The sequence below is a fragment of the Oncorhynchus keta genome, chromosome 25, assembly GCF_023373465.1.
Source record: "Oncorhynchus keta strain PuntledgeMale-10-30-2019 chromosome 25, Oket_V2, whole genome shotgun sequence".
In the NCBI taxonomy this organism is placed as follows: Eukaryota; Metazoa; Chordata; class Actinopteri; order Salmoniformes; family Salmonidae; genus Oncorhynchus; species Oncorhynchus keta.
The window spans coordinates 5,783,483-5,802,580 of record NC_068445.1 but is presented as its reverse complement, the minus strand read 5'-3'; the positions used below and the strand labels follow the sequence as shown (position 1 = coordinate 5,802,580).

Genomic DNA, 19,098 nt, shown 5'->3' with positions numbered 1-19,098 from the left:
CTCTCTCTCTCTCTCTCTCTCTCTCTCTCTCTCTCTCTCTCTCTCTCTCTCTCTCTCTTTCTGTCGCTCTCTCTCTTTCTCTCGCTCTCTCTCTCTCTCTCTCTCTCGCTCCCTCTCTCTCTCTCGCTCCCTCTCTCTCTCTCGCTCCCTCTCTCTCTCTCTCTCTCGCTCCCTCTCTCTCTCCCTCCCTCCCTCTCTCTCTCTCTCTCTCTCTCTCTCTCTCTCTCTCTCTCTCTCTCTCTCTCGCTCTCTCTCTCTCTCCCTCTGTCTCTCTCTCTCTCTCTCTCTCTCGCTCCCTCTCTCTCTCTCTCTCTCTCTCGCTCCCTCTCTCTCTCTCTCTTTCTCTCTCTCTCTCCCTCTCTCTCTCTCTCGCTCCCTCTCTTTTTCGCTCTTTCCCCGGTGCTGCTTTGTTTCTCTTACTCTTCTCAGATCTGTCCTTCCTAACAAATCATTGGGGATTTTGGCTGCCGATTCACAAAACCAACAGTGACAACACGCTCTTACCCTTCTCATAAAGAGGGATTAGGGGGTCACGTGTCACTCTGATTGGCCAGCACATTGAGCCAATTGTCGGGGCACGTTGCCGTACACCAGGGCCTCATTAAAGCTTTATTCAAGTGAAGGGACACCTTTTGAGCCAGGATCAAATATTTTGCAATAATCCCAAAAAGTAGCTTCAGCCTCCTCTGAGTGGCCAGTGTAGTTAGAATTTGTAGTAGTAATTTATGAATAAAGAGAAGATTTACTGGTTGATATTCAACAGCATGACCTGAGAGAGTTCAGCTCTCTGTTGGCATTCAGTGCAATAAGGGAATCTGTCAAAGAGTGCTTGATTTAAGGCGTACACTAGCATGCTCCATAAACTCTAAAAGGGACTGCTAAATTTGGCCGCTTAGGTTTGAAGGGAATGGTCTCAACGTTGATACCTATGAGCACATGCTATATAAAGCATGGTTCAAAATAGGCTACCATCCTAACGAAGGAAAAAGTTAATCCATGAAAACATTTTTATAAATAGAAACATCACATGCATTTACGTTTAAGCAAATAGTTTGATAGCCCGTATTGGTGTACTTTAAAGTTGTATTTCTTTTTGTTGCAATGGTTGCAAATGTTTTGGAAGGGGTTTGCAGAGTTTGCTCAGTTAAACATCAGTAAAACACTTTCATTTGCAGATTGCACGTTTGCAAGATCTGGTGGTAGATACTGAAGTACTCTTTAAACCCTTAGGCTTAAAGAAGTGAGTGATATGCGAAGCAATTCTATTTCAGATGTGGAGGGCACATTCAAGTTTTACATCATATTCTCACAAATGACTTTGTATTTTTTGGCTGCTTTTCCCACTCTAAACGTAACGATCATACACCTAGGAACTCAATCGTACAGTACACAGGACTCGCCGGGGTTTCAGTATGAGCCCGTGTTTATTTTACAGCAGGTGTTCCCTCTATAGCTACGTATGGAAGGAATAGTGTTCTCTTTTCCCCTTTTTGCACCATTTTTATAGCTCATGAAAAGTATCCGAGCCGACCTCAGCATCTGTTTATTTAGTCATTTTAGTGCAGATCTCACTTTTATTTTCCTAACCGCTGTATGTGTTAGACATATTTTCCCTGGTGTTTGTGTTTTTTTGCTAGCATTGTCTCCGTATCTTTATTAAGATGCAATTACTAATACAGTTAAGAAATAAGCACAAGAAAATAATGTAGTCCTTGAATGGTTTGTGATGTATTTGAATGCAGATATGAGTGTGTCCTGGTTCACATAACGATGCAGTCTGCTGTCTCTATCTAGTAATTAGCCATGACGTTCAGCAACTTTTCCTCAGCACTGTAAGTGGAAGAGGGTGTGTGGGGTTTGTTCACTGGGGTGTTAAAGATCACAGAGGAATAGCTCATGCTTTGATGTTTAATTGTATTGTAAAACACATTTTAGAATATTTCAGCATAAAGTAGAATTCTAGCTGTGCTGTGCTTTGTGTTTGGTGTTCCTTTTGTGTTGTTCCGTGTGTGTGTGTGTGTGTGTGTGTGTGTGTGTGTGTGTGTGTGTGTGTGTGTGTGTGTGTGTGTGTGTGTGTGTGTGTGTGTGTGTGTGTGTGTGTGTGTGTGTGTGTGTGTGTGTGTGTGTGTGTGTGTGTGTGTGTTGTGTGTGTGTTTGTTTGTCTAAGTTTTCTTGTGTCTGTTGGTACACATTTAAATAAAAATTAATGCATTTCGGTTTTCTTTCATTCTCACATGGAGGAATTGATGTCTGGAAAGATGGATTGGTATAGAAGAAAGTGTCATTGTGAGGGCTGGAAAGATAAACTGAGGAAAAACAAACAGTTGTGAAGAGAAAGTAAGGAGACAGAATTTAAATACGTAAGAGATCGGCACAGTTGAAGAGCGTGTAGGAGAGAGGGAAAGAATAAGTGTTTCTGTCTGTTGGGCAGAAATATGTCAGTAGATTCATCTCATAACGTGTGAGAGAGATGTTGTGTTGGGATCCAAACGGTCAACTAGACTAGATTAACAGGACTTCCGGCCTGCTTCTTCCTGTTTCCTGTTTCCTGTCAGGCCTGGTCATCATGGTAGCTGCTCGCTGGGTGGTCTGGGCAGGACAGGACCAGGATGGACAGACCTTAGCGCTACTGACCACGTACACTAATCATGTCACCAGCTCTAGTTTTTGACTGCATACAGGCCAGGCTAAGATACACCTTAAACACCCACATATGGAGTTCACCATATAGACCTCCACCCTTGAATATGTGGATTGAGAGTGGAGGACAGTAGACAACAGACAAAGGAGGGTTGGATGTGATAAGAGGGAGAGAAACATTTAGAGAAAGATAGGGAATGTATTTTAAACAGTACACGGTGCATCCAGTAAGTTTGACAATTATATTATGAGCCTGGGTGGTATTCGTGTATAGTAGATATGAATGGCTTTTACTGTATTCATTTATATAAGTGTTGTCAGTAAAATGTAGTCTTCAGCAATTAGAAAAGCCAGACATAAGACATTAACGACTTCACGTTTTATTTTTGATTCTATATGTTTGCTTTCAATAAAAGATTCCCTGTGGTACATATTTTTTTTTTAATAGCTGACTTATTGCAGACGAAATCCAGACACGTCGTACTGTACGTGGGAAGCTAGTCTCCCAAAAAACAAATATAGCCTGCCTGGATCTGGAAGGGTCTATTTGACCTGCCCTAAACGTGGTGTGAAATAAAACTGGAATTAACTCCAAATCCTTTTTTTGGGGGGGGTGGGGGTGGGTCAGAGGGGTGAGTTGTTTGCTCTTGGTGCACATAAACTCTGAGATGGAAGGCATGTTCCATGATAAAACACAGTGGCTGACCTGTGTCTCTGCCGTGGTGTGGTGTGGCGTAGCGAGGGACGACTTCTCCCTCACTGTTCAGACGCAAGTCCCACCTCCCCCTTTGGTGTGGCATGCTGTTGGAATTCACCCAATGACAAGAAGAAAAAGAGGTAGGGGTTAAAAAAAAGTGCACAAATATTTTCCCGTGGCTGTAATTTATCTTTGTCACCTCTGCAATATCGCCGAGTCACTCTGAAACATGGTCCGGGGAGACACACAGAGGTTCCTCTGTGCCCTGGCCTCACATAATCTAACATCCATCTGAAAGCCCACCGCTGCCACCATTGCTGCCTGCCTGCCTGCCGCCATTGCCTTCTGCCTGCCGCAATGATTCACAGCTCACTAATGGGTATTTTCTTTTTAAGATTCAGTGTTCACAATGGAGCCAGAGGTGTAGGCCCTTATATGCACCCTGTGCTGTTACAAAAAAAAAAAGATGTTATAATAGTTGATTTTGTAATCGTTGACTGATGTATAAATGTTAATAATATTGGATCCAAGCTGATTATCAAGTGTGCATTTTTTTTAATGCTCCAGGTTATTTTATGTCCCCCAAGCCACATCTCTAAGCAGGAAGTACTCCGCCCGAGTCCTCTGTTCTGCAGTGCACACAGCTTTACCCAGGCAGTGTCCTTGCCAAAGTCCACAACAATGTTGCTTTCCACTGTCATCGGTGCCATTCCCCAGACCAGTGTCCGGGCCTTGAAAGAATGTTTCGTACAGGGCTGTCTCGAACACTCAGTGCCGGGGTGAGAAAAAAAGAGGAACAGGGAAGGAGAGACGCAGAGAGACTGAGATGGGGGAGAGAATCAAAGAGAGCGACAGACACGTTCCTAAAGCTGACTTCATCTGGGTGTTATATGGCTGTGAAGGGCCGTCTGTTTGTGTTGCTCAATGTTAGACAACACTGACCGTCTTGAAGAATGTACCCTTTCTACTGCCATGTTCTAAACGATTGGTAACGTGTTTTCATTTTTTAAAAAGGAGTTCAACGCTTTGATTGTCTGAAATCGTTCAGGATGTTTCCAGGTAGATTTTTGTTGCATTTGAAGAAAAAAAAAAAAAATTTAAAACTTCACAGCATATTGACAATAACAGGTAAATATAACTTATTGAGCTGTGCCACGCAGAAAGGTACATATTCAGAAACTAATTTGGTTCAGAGTGAAATGAGGATTTCAACAAGTCAATATTCCAGAATGCTATAAGGTTCATTAATAATGTTTTTCATTTTCTTTATTAAATGAAACAAGTTTTATTTTATTATTTTCTATACTACGGTAATAATTCTTGAATTCAACACTATGTTTAGAAGCTTTAGTAAATAAATCTACTTCATCAGCTAAACTTTGTGCCAAATAGGAACTTGTGCCACTGAAACATGCATTTAGGATAAGTGTGCTCCATCAAATGAAATTGTGTAACTTTCCTGTGCAAGTCTACAGAGAACGGACAGGGAAAATGACTTATAAAAAATACAGTATCTCTCTCTCTCTCTCTCTCTCTCTCTCTCTCTCTCTCTCTCTCTCTCTCTCTCTCTCTCTCTCTCTCTCTCTCTGTCTCTGTCTCTCTCTGTGTCTCTCTCTATATCTATTCACTTTTTAAAGGTTTTCTGTCCGGCTCGCTGTTTGCTTTGATACATCGACTTTTCCTACAGTGGCTCTTCCAAAGTGCAACTCGTGATGTCATTCGTTTTATTCACACTTTGCAGATGCAATGTCTGGAGAAAGTGAGAAAGTGACAGCGAAAGAAAGGAGACAAGGAAAGAAGGAGAGACCAGAAAAGATGGATGGAAAGAGAGAGCGTTGCGGAGAGGAGATTTGCAGTGCGGTGTTTCATGTATAATGAATGAGGGGCCACTTTGTTTGAAACTTCAGCCTGGCGCTTCACTTCAAGCTTTGCTGGGCAGAGTGGGGCCTTGTGCTCAACACCAAACTCCCTCTGTGCTCTGCTGATGGATGCTTTCACCTGGCTGCCACTGTGGACCAGCCCAGTGGAAAAACAAATAACTCCTCTCTGTGTGTGTGTGTGTGTGTGTGCGTGCGTGCGCGTGTGCGTGTGTGTGCGTGCGTGCGTGTGTATCATATTTGATTTGTGACACGCTTCGTAAGCAGCAGGTGTAGACTAACAAGGAAATACTGACTTACGGGTCCTATTCCAACGATGCAGAGTTAAAGATAAAGATTCAAAATAACATGGCCATATACAGGGAGTCAATGTGCAGGTGTACGAAGTCATTGAAGTAGCTATGTATATATGGGTAGGGGTAAAAAATGACTAGGCAACGGGATAGGTAACGGTGCCTTTGTGTATCTGTGTGCGTCAGCTCAGACAATAAGACAAGGGATGAGGGAAGAGGGAGGGCCAGAGGTGAAGAGCAATGAATGTTTGTATAGGAACAGAGCTGCAGTGACACCCAGGCTCCACTAAGGAGAATACTGGCACCCGGCTCACTCTAGTGTTCTCGACAGAAACAGCCTCGCCTTGTTATTGACTTTTGGCTGTGGGGTGGGGGGTGTATCGCGCTGTTTAATGGTCTAACATTTAGGGTCATAGTGTTATATTCTCTTGATTTTGGCATCGTTGTACCTACCTATCTTTCTATACAGCGTGTTTATGTTTTTTCGTGTGTGTGAGTGAGCGGTATTGTTTGGGCTAAAAATGGCCCCAGTCTTTTTTTTTGGCACTGTGCTGGGCTCGTGGTTCATAAATAGTTGAGGAAGTGTGGGGGGGGATACCTACCGTGCTGGTCGCCCTCCTCCACAGGCCCTCTGAGGGCTTCTACGTCACATCCCAACCCCATTACAGTGCTCTTTCGCTGGGCTACTCCAGTTCAGCCCCCATGGGGGACTACCAAACAGGATAGGACTCACATAGAGGGTGTGAGAAAAGTCAAGCCAATGAGGAATTCCTCTACAGTTGGAGACGTTGCTGTTGTCGTCTTGGAGTGTAGATTTGAGTGTGGTCGAACGAGGTGACATTTTGGAAAATGAGGCTAGTGAACTGGTGATAATTGCATGTCTCTCTGATTGTTGAGACTATCAGCAGTGATGACAGCATTGGGCTGTGAGGGTGATGTTGTGAAAGGAGTGTAAAATGGGTAGCGCTGGAGATGTCTTTTCTGACACCCACTGCGTCTGCGTGTGTAAACTGGAGGCGCGATGTCCTCACTGTTCTTTGCCATCTATATGCAGACCTGTCATGTTAATTTCATTTCACAGACACTCTTTTGCCTCCCTTTAGAAATAGTTGTTTTCACACTGCACTCAGTCGTTGGGTGATCAGGTCCTCCCATGTATAGGACACGCATGGAATCAATCTTTGAATTGATTTGAGTCATATTTATCACACTTCTGTTAACTGCCGGTGATGTTCAGTTTGGTTATGCAGCAGCCAAGGTGGAAGGAAGAGCAGGGCTGCATGCACCCTCGCGTAATTTGAATTAATGATGTCGAGTGATCTGAGCTGAGTGGACAAATACTAGTTCTGTTGGTTTTTCCTGCTGCCTCTCACTTATCCCCGGAGGTCCGTGGTCCTTCCCTCATGCACCCATCATAGCCATCCCCAGGATCCAGGGAAGGAGGCCTTGAACCCCCTCCCCCCCCTGGCTCCAGAGAGAGGGGCCCGGGCTTCACCCTGTCCCGGCTGCAAAGGGCATCCATAGTACGTCTTTTAGAGAAGCAAATTGGCTTCCTCTGAGTAATTAACTCAGTTCTGAGGGAGGGTAGAGATCTAGATAGACAACACACACGCAATGCGAGTAATTCCATTACACATACCATCCCTGCCTTTGGCATCTTACCTCAGCTTATTGTTCTTTCTAAATGAGCAGCACTGTGCACTGTGGTCCTCTTAATGGTGGGCCCATTATTATATTAACTAGGGCATCCTTGTGACGAGATAGAGTGAGGGAAGGAGAGAGAGTGAGGGAAGGAGAGAGAGTGAGGGAAGGAGAGAGAGGGAGGGAGGGAGGGACGGAGAGAGAGATAGGAGAGAGAGAGAGAGAGAGAGAGGGAGCCAGGGCTGGCAAGCCTCACTAGTAATAATCAAGTAATAGAGCAGTGTTTTCTTTTCTGAAGGGAATAGTACTGACTGTTATTAATGTGCTTTTGACAGCTTAATATGATAATGGGGCTATGATTATTCTCAGAGAACAGACCGTTATTTTTTTTTAATGTTCTTCAAAAGGATGCCTGTCGATGACCCACTTCTCAGATGGTCGAAAACAAGGAAGAGCGAAACTCCACAGGGAGATAGGAAGAGAGAGAGAGAGAGAGAGAGAGAGAGAGAGAGAGAGAGAGAGAGAGAGAGAGAGATAGAGCGAAGAGAACGAGGGAGAGGTGGGAAGAGAGAAAGAGTAAGAAGGAAAAGCTCGTGTTAATATTTGCCGGAAGTAAATTCATAATCCTTTTCTGACTCCCCTCCTCCCCTTCCTCCATATTTTTACTTCTCCTCCTCCTCCTCTACCGTTCAGCTGCCTACCTTCCTGGGCTCCTCTTCCCTCTAGTCTAATCGGAAGAGAAACGCTGGGAACGATAACAGGGATTAGCTTCCGATGCTCGCTAGCTCCCCTCGGTTAAGTACACATGTAATGAGTTGTTTATTTGGGATAATGCGCAACAGAAGCGGCAGGGGCCCAGAGTTGCCTTTCCCCCCTACAAAACACACACACACACACAGCCCTGGGACAGGTCGCTTACTGGACTGGGTGGGTCAGGGGGAGAAGAGGGGGAGGAGGGTCCTTCATCATTCTCAGCCCATTCTTGAGGTCATGTGGCCTGGAAATGTTTCTCAGGCTGGAGAAAAAAAACTTGAAACTATGAGAAAATTAAGGGAGGGAACGGAGATGGAGAAGGAGAGGGAGCGAGTGAGGGAGAGATATGTGCCCACCAGTGTGAGTGTGTGAAGTGGAAAAAGCCGTTGGTTAGCGAAGGGGACGTGCTCTGCTATCATTATCCGAGGGTGGGGGGCGAGGTTATGTGAACGGAGCAGCTGTGCTCCGAGCTGAGGGATTTGAGGGGGGAACTCCAGCTAAGCAGCCAGGTTCTTCACTGTACTGTACGGTCGGACCAGAGCTGAGCCTTGTGAACCAAATCCCCCCCTACTCAGCTAGCTCTTCACTTCCCAAATAAGAAACAAATAAATGTTGATGGCAAGGATAAGACTGCAGAAGTGGAAAAAAAACACAGACATGATTTATATATGCCTCTCTAGGCATTTGCTGTTTTATTATCTCTTTTTATCTCTGGTCTCAAGAAACAGTTTTCATTCAGTGCAGATGGAAATTAGGACCAGAATAACAGTCAAAATACATGAACGAACGTTTCTGAAAGCACTATTAAATGTTTCCTTTTTAGTTTGACATGGTCGAATCTACAGATCGTCGGCGGATCGTCAGATAAAGACCAAACGTCTCTGTCACCATTTCTGATCACATGCTACAGAAACAGGACCAGCGCGGCGACAGTGAGACAAGAGAGGGAGAGGGAGCGGGGGAGAGAACAGAGCAAAGACTCGCTGTGCTGTGCTAATGCATACAGCCTGCCACGGTATCCAACAACAAGGCAAAATATCACACATCTTCACATCACACGCTACTCCAACAACAACGACACACACAGAAAGGAACCTAGCTCAAGAACCCGAGGAGTTGAAAGCAAGCAAGGAGGATATCATGTGAAAGAAGTTGTATGGAAGTTTCTGGCGGGGGAAATGAAAAGAGAAAGAAAATTCTCTTGTATGTTGAGAGCAAGAGTTAACAAAAAAAATTGCCTTGCTTACATGGCACAGCATACACAGTATCACTTGGTGAGGCAAAAAGGAGGGGGAGTACCTTGACAGATTTTCTCATGGTGCGCTGTGGGCTAAAAATAGGGCTTGGTCAAAGCGGCAGTAGGGTTTTTGGCAAGAGGGGCCATCTTTGTGTGATACAGTGGCCTTTGCTATAGTCACGTACAGAGAGGAGACGAGTGCCTCTGCCAAGACGTGTAGCCATGCGGCAGTCATTTAATATTTGTTTGTCTCTTTTCATTTTCTCTCTCTCTCTTTCTCTCTCTCTCTCTCTCTCTCTCTTCCTCCTCCTCTCTAGAAGGGGTTAAGTAGCAGTAAGCTTTATCAGATCACCCGGGCTGAGGTCTCTTTCAAACCTCTTTTTGCCTTTTTGATTTTGTGCAGCTGTGCGGGCTCTTTAATCATACGCTATCATTTTTCACTTGCTCTCCTCTCATCCCTTCTTCTTCTTGTCCTCCCTCCTCCCCTAACATATGTTAATTCGCTGCTTTCTGTGACAAATTACGAGCGCTGTCTTTGATGAGGTCGGGTTGTGATGGTGCGGGGAGTGGAGTACGGTGGAGCTGCCAGCCCCTCGCTGGTCCCCCTAACCACTCCAAACAGAAGCGCGGCACCCAGCCGCCGTCTAATGAGAGGCTTGGCCTGGCTCTGGCATGGGTCTGGGCTTGGAGGGGCCGCCCCCCAGCCTCATTCAGCTCCACTAACAAAGTGTGATCTGTAGGTACGCCGCCTGCCCGCCCGCTCTCCACACTCAACACAAACTTTACCCTCCCTCCCTCACAGACACACCCCACTGTTGCTTAGAGGGCTGTAGGAGCAGGCTGCAGCTCAGCTACTGGGCATGGATTGAGTTTTTCTTTCAAACTCTGTTGATATACCATTGATATACTTAAGCAATAAGGCACGAGGGGGTGTGGTGTTTGGTCAATATACCAATGCTCAGGGCTGTGCTAATGCACAACATAATGCGGAGTGCATGTATACAGCCCTTAGAAATTGTATATTGGCTATATACCATAAACCACCTGGGTGCCTTATCACTATTATAAATTGGTTACCAAGGTAATTAGAACAGTAAAAATGAATGTTTTGTCATACCCATGGTATACAGTCTGATATACCACGGCTTTCAGCCAATCACCATTCAGGGCTCGATCCACCCTGTTTATGATGTAATTGATATGATTGTGGGTAGAGTTAAATATACGTATACACATACTCATTCAATTAGATAAGCTAAAAGTGTCCATTTTGTATTTGTTTCTCTGTATGTTTTACTCTATATTCTGGCCAACTCTGAATTGAAACAATGTGTTGTAGTACAACCTAAATTACTGATGTGGGGACATTCAAACTCCGTGTGTGTGTGTGTGTGTGTGTGTGTTACAGAGATACTACCCGGAAACATTACACCAGTCTTGTTTAAACAGACACTAACTGGAACACTCGCAGTTTAATGATGTGCAACGTCAACAGGGCAACAATGCTGACCAATAATCAACCCAATCAGCTTGCGGTAGGCAGAAAAAAGAAGAGGAACTGTGACATCATGCTAGCAGACTGGATCACACATTTTCCGATAAGCCAGGGAGGGAACAAGGGATCAGAGGGGTGGGGTATCAGAATCAGTATTTTCTTCAGAGCTCTCTCTGCTCGACTCTCTTCTCTCTTCTCTCTCTCTCTCTCTCTCTCTCTCTCTCTCTCTCTCTCTCTCTCTCTCTCTCTCTCTCTCTCTCTCTCTCTCTCTCTCTCTCTCTCTCTCTCTCTCTCCACTCTGCGATCTAGGTTACTCGGTTTCTTATGGAGCACAGGGACTTAAAAAAAAACAACAGAAGGTTGAATTTATGAAGGACATCCTTGTTGAAGTGTGCAACCTTCTACTTCTTTGCAAATTACCTCCACGCTGTGCACAGTCTCAGTTCAAGGCTGTGGCTCTCGCTTTCGATCAGCCAGACTGTTAGAGAGAGATACATAATACCACTGTAATGTTACACAAATAGGAATGCAAAGCATTGTTGTTCATCATTGCTGTAGTTTGAGCAAAGCGTGTTAAAATAATACCACATTACTCTTGCAAAGGAATGGTTGACGTATTTATACCTCATTTAGGGTAATACGATACAATACAAGCAACAAGTAATCATCAAGCCTCGATCCGAAGTCACAGAGAGGATGCTTTTTGGCTCAAGGCTCTGTCCGTTAAGGAGGTTGGTAAAAATATCCTGGACCATTTACAGTAGCAGTCTAGCCGGCCTATTCTGGTAGATATACTCAGCATTTAGCTTCTTGTGGCCTAAATGTTACCATGGAGCCTGATGTGAAGGGCTGCCATGCCAGTTTTTTTTAAGGCTGACTTGACCTAGTATACCCGAAACCACTCCCCAATCGCACACACACACACACACACACACACACACACACACACACACACACACACACACACACACACACACACACACACACACACACACACACACACACTCCACAGTCAGAGTCTGCGATCAGATCCAATCCGGGCCTACGTCGTTGCCTCCAAACACCCCATCCCCTTTTATAGCATAACCAACATACAGTACCAGTCAAAAGTTTAGACACACCTACTCATTAAAGGGTTTTTCTTTAGTTTTACTATTTTCTACATTGTAGAATAATAAGTGAAGACATCAAAACCTATGAAATAACACATATGGAATCATGTAGTAACCAAAAAAGAAGAGGTTATAAACAGGTCACACTTCAGTAGCACCTATGACTTGTTTCAGTGTTTCCTCATAGACTCTGCTAATAGGTCTATTGTCTATAAACACTTGCATATAGAACTTAGTATAGACACCAAGACAGCACAACTTCCCCATATTTTTCTCTGGGTCTGTCTTTCTGGATCGGCCAAGGCGAACAGAGGGGGAGAAAAAGGAAGCAACTTTGGAAAGTTAGTCCCATAATGGAGTATGCAAAATAGATTACTGTACACGATAACACAATACCGCATACAAGACAGAAAGTGCTAAAAGAAGGTGGTGAAAAGTGAATAGAAAATAAGCTGGCACCCACGCAAGAGTGTTAGCCATGTTAGCTTTAGCTTGTGTCTCTAATTGGGGCCAGGAGGGAGCATTTAGTAATTGCTGTCAGAAGATCACATTTTATTCTCTTCTTCACAGTCACTGCTGTAGGGTAGAGTGAAACAAATTGTCATCAGAGATTTCGAAATGAACAAAGCTTTTAATTAGGCTGATTTAGAATGAGCGGGGAAAAAAAATAGAGAAAGAAAGTGCGATGGAATCATCGGCGGATCGTCGTCGTCTCACCACGTTGTCGGGTGTTGGAAGACGCCGCCGCCACAAGACGTCACGGAAGTTTGCAGCGTTTGAAAAGGAGACAAAGCGGGCCCCACCCCCTATCCCCTCGCCCTACCCCAACCCCAACCCCAACCCCCACCCCCACCCCCGAGCTGCTGAACATTGTTAACTATATCAACAGACATTGTCATCCTTGGCGGAGAACATAATTGGGGGAATATGTCAGTGATTTGTGTGTTCTTAGTGACATGGCCGTGGGCTGTTATCATGGGGGTGGGGGGTAGTAGTTATTGAAGGGAAATGCTTTTATTCTTTATGGCTTGCTTTCCCTCCTCCTTTCTCTGTCTTAGTACGATAAGAGAGTTTCATAAATGGTCTTGGTTTACTTCATCAGCATCCTTATGAGTTGAAGCAAGTCAAACATATTTAGTGACTGTAAGGATAAAGTGTGTGTGTCTGTGTGTGTGTCTGTGTGTGCGTGTGCGTGTGCGTGAAACGAGAGTCTGTGTTTTTATTACATTTTTTATGTTCCAGTCCAGCAGTCTGTGCCTAAATGGTGGTTGCACCTGGGGCCTACAGACCTACGTAGCACCATGTGATGTTAGGCAGTGGTTGGACGCTTACTGAAAAACATGACCCCTTCTCAGATGTGTATGCTTGAGGTGAACGTACTGCACAGACTGTGGGGAAACCAACGTGAGAGAGAGAGAGACAGGTGGAGAGCGAGAGAGGAGGAAGGGGAAACGGCGGTGATCAGCTGAAACTAAAGCAATGTGATTCAGCGTTGAACAATGGTTGCTTTCTCCACCACACATGAAATCGCTTTCATGTCCCTAACCATTGCACCACCACTACCACCTCACTCTTGTACGCCTTCACCCTCCTGCCATCATCCCCCACCTGGAGTCTCGTTTATCAAAGGTATAAAAAAAAGACTATGCCTTGTGTACGGCAAGGTTAGTATTTATACATTTTTAACTAGGAAAGTGTGGGTATATCCACACAAATTTCAGACCGTGCGTACGACCAATTACTATTGGTCGATCAACTGCATTGCAAGCTTTTGGGGGAAATGTAGGTGTTTGGATGCGCTGGAATTATAATAACGGTAGGCTAATGACAACATTCCAATGTAGACTTGATGATAAAAAACAGATGCATTTGCCAATGGTGAGAAGATCGCATAGCAGCATGTTTCGCCGAATATATTTATTAAACTTTCGTTATAATAGGCCTAAATCATGATCATATTACAGGACATGCCTCTCCTTTTCCGACAAGACTGGTTTATTCCCGCTACACAACAAATATTAGGCTACCGTTTATCCAGAAACTACATATGTACTAATATCTCCAAATCATACAGCAAATGAGGCTATTTTTTGTTACCATTAAAAGGTGATTGGAGGGCGTTTTCCAAGCAAGGTTGTAGCACTAGTTCACGAGCGCACAGTATGTATGTTGCATGCAACAGTTTGATAAATTCCAATCATTTGTGGCACACGCAAACCCTTGAATCTACACACACGCGCCGGAAGTGAATAAGACATTTACGCACGGGTTGATAAATGAGGCCCCTGGACCCTGTCCACCCTGATGTCTTTTCGCAGTGTGGCAAGGATTGTTTTACTCAGTCCATCGCCCTCTTCATCTTTACTCATGCCATGGAAAAACTAAAGGCTCACGCCACAGCGGTGATTCATCAGAGCCTTTCTGGGGCCTTCCCAAATCATGGTTACCGCTACTTCTGCTTTTTCTGCTCTTCGCTGCTGCACTTTAGTCCACCGTGGCACACGGACATTGGTGTGTCAGATTCGCCAGTCTGCCCACTTACTTCACTCTGATGAGTAGCTACTGTTCATCCAATAATCTGCCACAGCACACAGAGAACCAGCTTCTACATGAGCACTTTATCATTCACAACATTCCATTGTTGCGCAACGCTCTTCCAAATAATATCATTGGCCTCTAAACCCACCATATTGTCCATTGGGGTATTGTGAATTGGTTTTAATCAAACCACAATCCAATAAACCCACTCAATCCATGATAACCTTATCAGCTATTGCATGCATGAACTGTAGCTAGTGTCCCCAAGTCACGTCGCTAGTCCTGATGCAGCAAAAGCCAACAGGCAGGCAGGCAGGCAGGCAGGCAGGCAGGCAGGCAGGCCGGCAGGCAAGCGACAGGGAGCAGTATTCAGCTGTCCGGCAGCTCTCCCTCTCACTCACTGCTTCCATTGGGCCCATGAAGCAGCTGCAGTTATACAGCTATTGGCCTGCTTTCAAAGGGTGGTTGACGTATTGTGTCAAGTCCCCTCATCCTTGGGGGAGTCAGCAATGGGCTATGGAAAGACAGCTCTCACCTGTCTCCATTTTGGCTCTGACAGATGGCTACCTGTCCGCCATTCGGGCCCTGTTTCCCTCTACCTCCTCCTCCTCCTCTCCCCCCTGCTCTACCAGGTCAGAACACAATACTGTAGTAGTCAGCGCTGGACTTAAAAGGCCCTGTTACCTCTCCACGGAGAGAGGAGTTGAGAGGAGTTAAAAAGGTGTTTATTTGTCTCTCAAAGCACAAATAGATGAAAGAGGAGACCACTGTGTGCTGAATGGATTTCCATTGGTCTGATAAAAATGCACGGCAACAGAAGGCTAGTTGGAAATGCAGAGGTTCATTGATTGGATGAGGTTTGCAATAGACATCTTGTAGCTTTTTTAGGTAAGTCAATAACCAAGCCTCTATCATTTGAACATAATTACTTGCATATGCCACTTTATTAATTGTGTGTTAATAAAAGTACAGAAATATTGTCTGACTGAAAAAAACGGACTTACTGTCCACTTCACATCAGAAACAAACTAAAGACACATCATCAACCTCCTCATATATATGTTTTGTTTTCTGTTTAAAGCCATTTGAAGGCTTCGGGTTTTTTTTCTACTCAAAACTCATCGTGGGCGGGCAGGGTACTGTTTGGAGCTGCAAAACCAATTTCCACTTGATGCAGTTTTTGTGGAGGAAAGCAATTGCAGTTTGAGGTGCTGAAAGGATGCTCTGTAATGCACAAATACAAATGCTCCTCTCTCCTATAAGGGTTTAATCTAGCGTAGTAACTCAAAAGGCCTCTATTCACCAAACACCGCCACACAAATATGCACTTCATCCATAATGTCACACGATCGCTTATAAAGCCTTTAGTTTACTCTTTTTTTCAACTCCTGTTATTTTTCTAAAGGACATTTAGAGAAGGCCTAACGGGTGTTTTGAGAAACCTTTTATACAGTAGAAAAAAAGGGCTTTAGTCCTCTCGGTTCAGGTTTCACAATCACAACGATGTGTCCTGTTGCATCATAAGGAAATAGAGATCTGATGGCGGGCAGTGCGGTTGTGGTGATTTTTTTCTCTTGATGGCTAAAAGCTGGAGAGATTTCTTCCAGAAGTATTTTTTGCCACAGACGTGCCTTGTTTCATGACATGGGATATGGAGGGAACCTCTGTTGGTCTTCCCAATGGTCTTCCCAAGGGTAAAACGCTGACTGGTTGAGGTGGGCAGAAGACTCAGACATCTCTTTTTCTCCGGGCGGAGGGCTTGGGAAGCGCAGGGAGTTTAGGGAAGGAAGCACCTTTACACCTTTAATTGTCTGTGGCTGCTGATGTCACATCCTTCCGCTGAGTGTGCTGCGTGTGTGTTTCCTGCCTTTCTGTCCACTGAGGTCCTGGGGGCGAATGGGGTGGGGTAGGGGGAGTGAACAGGGGGTAATAGTGGGTTGGGGTGTGCCATGAGGCGAGTCTTTGGGTTTGGGGTTCGGGGTGGGTTTAGAGTGGATACAGGGCCGTGGAATTGAGGTATAATATGCCGTTACACTATACGTGCTTGTTTTGTCACATAAACTGAAATTAGGCAAACTATTCAAATGGTTCCATCCAGAAAATGGCGGAGCGCTTTCTGCATATTGCACCTTTAACAATAGACAGTTCTCTCTCCTCAACTCCTCAAAGACATCTCTGTCTGCTAATGATCCAACTGTAACATGAGTTAGTAGAAAGAGGCATGTACCACACACACACACACACACACACACACACACACACACACACACACACACACACACACACACACACACACACACACACACACACACACACACACACACACACACACACACACATACAATACACAGCCTCTGAATTGGAAGAACGCTTGAACACATTACACCATGATACACTGCTAATCCCAGATGTACATTCTGCTAATCTCTTTAGCTGCTAACGCGTTAAATTAGCCCTAATATTTGGTGTGATTCACCACCAGCACAGAGGCCCACCTACGCACGGGCGACAGCCCAGGTTTAGGTCATTCTCTCATCTGTGTTCCTAAAGGACATGGGGACGTGGAGGGAGGGAGAGGAATTGATAGCCATTCGTCACCGTGCCTATCTGGGCCTGACAGGCGGAGAGCTCGGCGCTGCTTGATGTGCCACACAGAGGAGTCACTGCCTGTAATGACATTAGAGACACAATGAGAGAGGCAATACACAGTCCCCTGGCCACTGTCTCCCCTCTCCCTCCCACACCCAGGCAACACACAGATAAACAGCTGCACCTTCACAAACAGTACACAACTCTAAACACTAGCCCTGCGTACAGTATGACATTTTTTTTTGGGGGGGGGGGGATTAAGAGAAGATATATGACAGGGATTCTTAAGCGAAACAGAGCCAAGAGAGAATGTGTGTGTGTACTCATATTCAGATTGTTCGGAAACTGTATTAAAGCAGTTTTTTCCCTCCTCTTCGAAGGAAATGGGAGTTTATTTGAAAAGCGAGAGGGTTTATTTAATGTAGCACACACCTCCTAAAAGGTTTACTTACTGCAGTGTAATATGTTATTTCAAATCCTCACAACCTAATGTCCTATGGGGATAGAGGATACTGCAGTTTTCTTCAATGCACATGCTATTAGCAAATGTGTATCAGATGTGCAATGGGGAGAGAGCGGCTTCGCCACCGAGGTGGGGTTCTAGGAAAAGCACTCACCAATCCTGTCATGATAAATGTATTTCTCCAATTCTCAGCATCATAGGCCTACTTCGAGTACGGTTGAACAATATAAAATGTCAGCGTATGTTGGTGTATGTGTTCTTCATGAAGAGGACCTGGGTTTTCAGAGTTGTGGTCCCTCAGTATATGTTCTCGACATGTCTCTCTCTCTCTCTCTCTTTCTTTTTTTCTGTTTTCCCGCTCCCTCTACCAAAAGCCTTGCTTTGCACCATGTACATTCCTATCAAAGAGAGGAATTTGAGCTGAGGACCAGCCTAGATAATGTTCCTATTTTTCTCTCTTCACTCTTTGATTATCTCTGGTGCAGTCCTCAACGACAGAACACGAAGAATACCCCCCCCCCGCCCTCAGATCAGCCTCAATTCGTTAGGGCATGGACTCCACAGGGATGCTGGCCCATGTTGTTTCCAATGTTATCCCACAGTTGTGTTAACTTGGCTGGATGTCCTTTGGGTGGTGGACCATTCTTGATACACACGGCTCCTCCCCTTCATCTACACTGATTGAAGTGGATTTAACAACTGACATCGGGAAGGGATAGTTTTTCACCTGGACTCACCTGGTCAGTCTATGTCATGGAAAGAGCAGGTGTTCTTAATGTATTGTACACTCAGTGCATACTGTGTCTATTGAGGCGAGAAGAAACGCTGCCGACGTGCTGTATATTGGTTTTTGGTGACTAAACACTTGGGAGTGAAGTGACCTAGAATCAAGCCTCATGGTGTACTGAGTGTATGTGTTCCCATCACCCTCCCAGCTCCACTTCTGAAAGAGAGAGAGAGAGAGAGTTGGTGAAAACAGAAAGAGTGTTAATTAGTGTTCATTAGATCTATGTGCTGAATCTCCCTTTCTCCCTCCATTTCTCTCTCCCTCCGTCTGCCTAACAGATGGGAGGGTTGTGGTTAGAGCTCTTCCCCTCCCCCCTGAGAGGTCTGGTGCCTGTTCATAGATCCCTCTTTCGGCTTTTCTCCCGTTTTCTCTCCTCTCTCTCTTTCCCTCTGTCAGCTCTCTCTAGACTCTGCTACTTTTGAGTCCAGACTATTCTGTATAGGTATGGCCACCATTCTTTATCGCGCTCTCTCGCTCCCTTAGCCCATAATTTCTTTCCCAATGTCCACAATGACTTTAGCATTTACCTACACTGGCCCTCCTCCCCCAGTTGTGCTGGGATGCGAACATGCCATCCGTCTCACTTTTTTATGGAGAGAGAGAAACAAAATCCTTCGGTCTCTCCTTCCCAATCTCTTTATTTTGTCTGCTCTGTCCTCTCCCAATATGGTTTGGTTTTGGATTAGTGAATTGGCTTAGTGTGGCGTAGAAAACGTGTTAGTCTTGTGAGTCTTCTCTCTTCCTCTCTTTTCACTCTGCCCTCAACAGTGTCAGTCTCGTTCTTCTGTGGAGTACTCTTTGAGTGCATAAATGGCCAATAACCTCAGCAAAAAACAAACTTCCCTTTTCCAGGACCCTATCTTTCAAAGAGAATTCGTAAAAATCCAAATAATTTCACAGATCTTCATTGCAAAGGGTTTTGACACACTCTTTCCCATGTTTGCTCAATGAACCATAACCAATTAATGAACCTGTG

General features: G+C 44.9%; 1 protein-coding gene across 9 annotated transcripts in view; it reads left to right on the top strand.

Moving 5' to 3' along the window:
• LOC118358034 (myocyte-specific enhancer factor 2C-like) overlaps positions 1-19,098 on the top strand; it is a 97,918-nt gene that overhangs the window by 12,800 nt on the left and 66,020 nt on the right. The window lies entirely within an intron of this gene.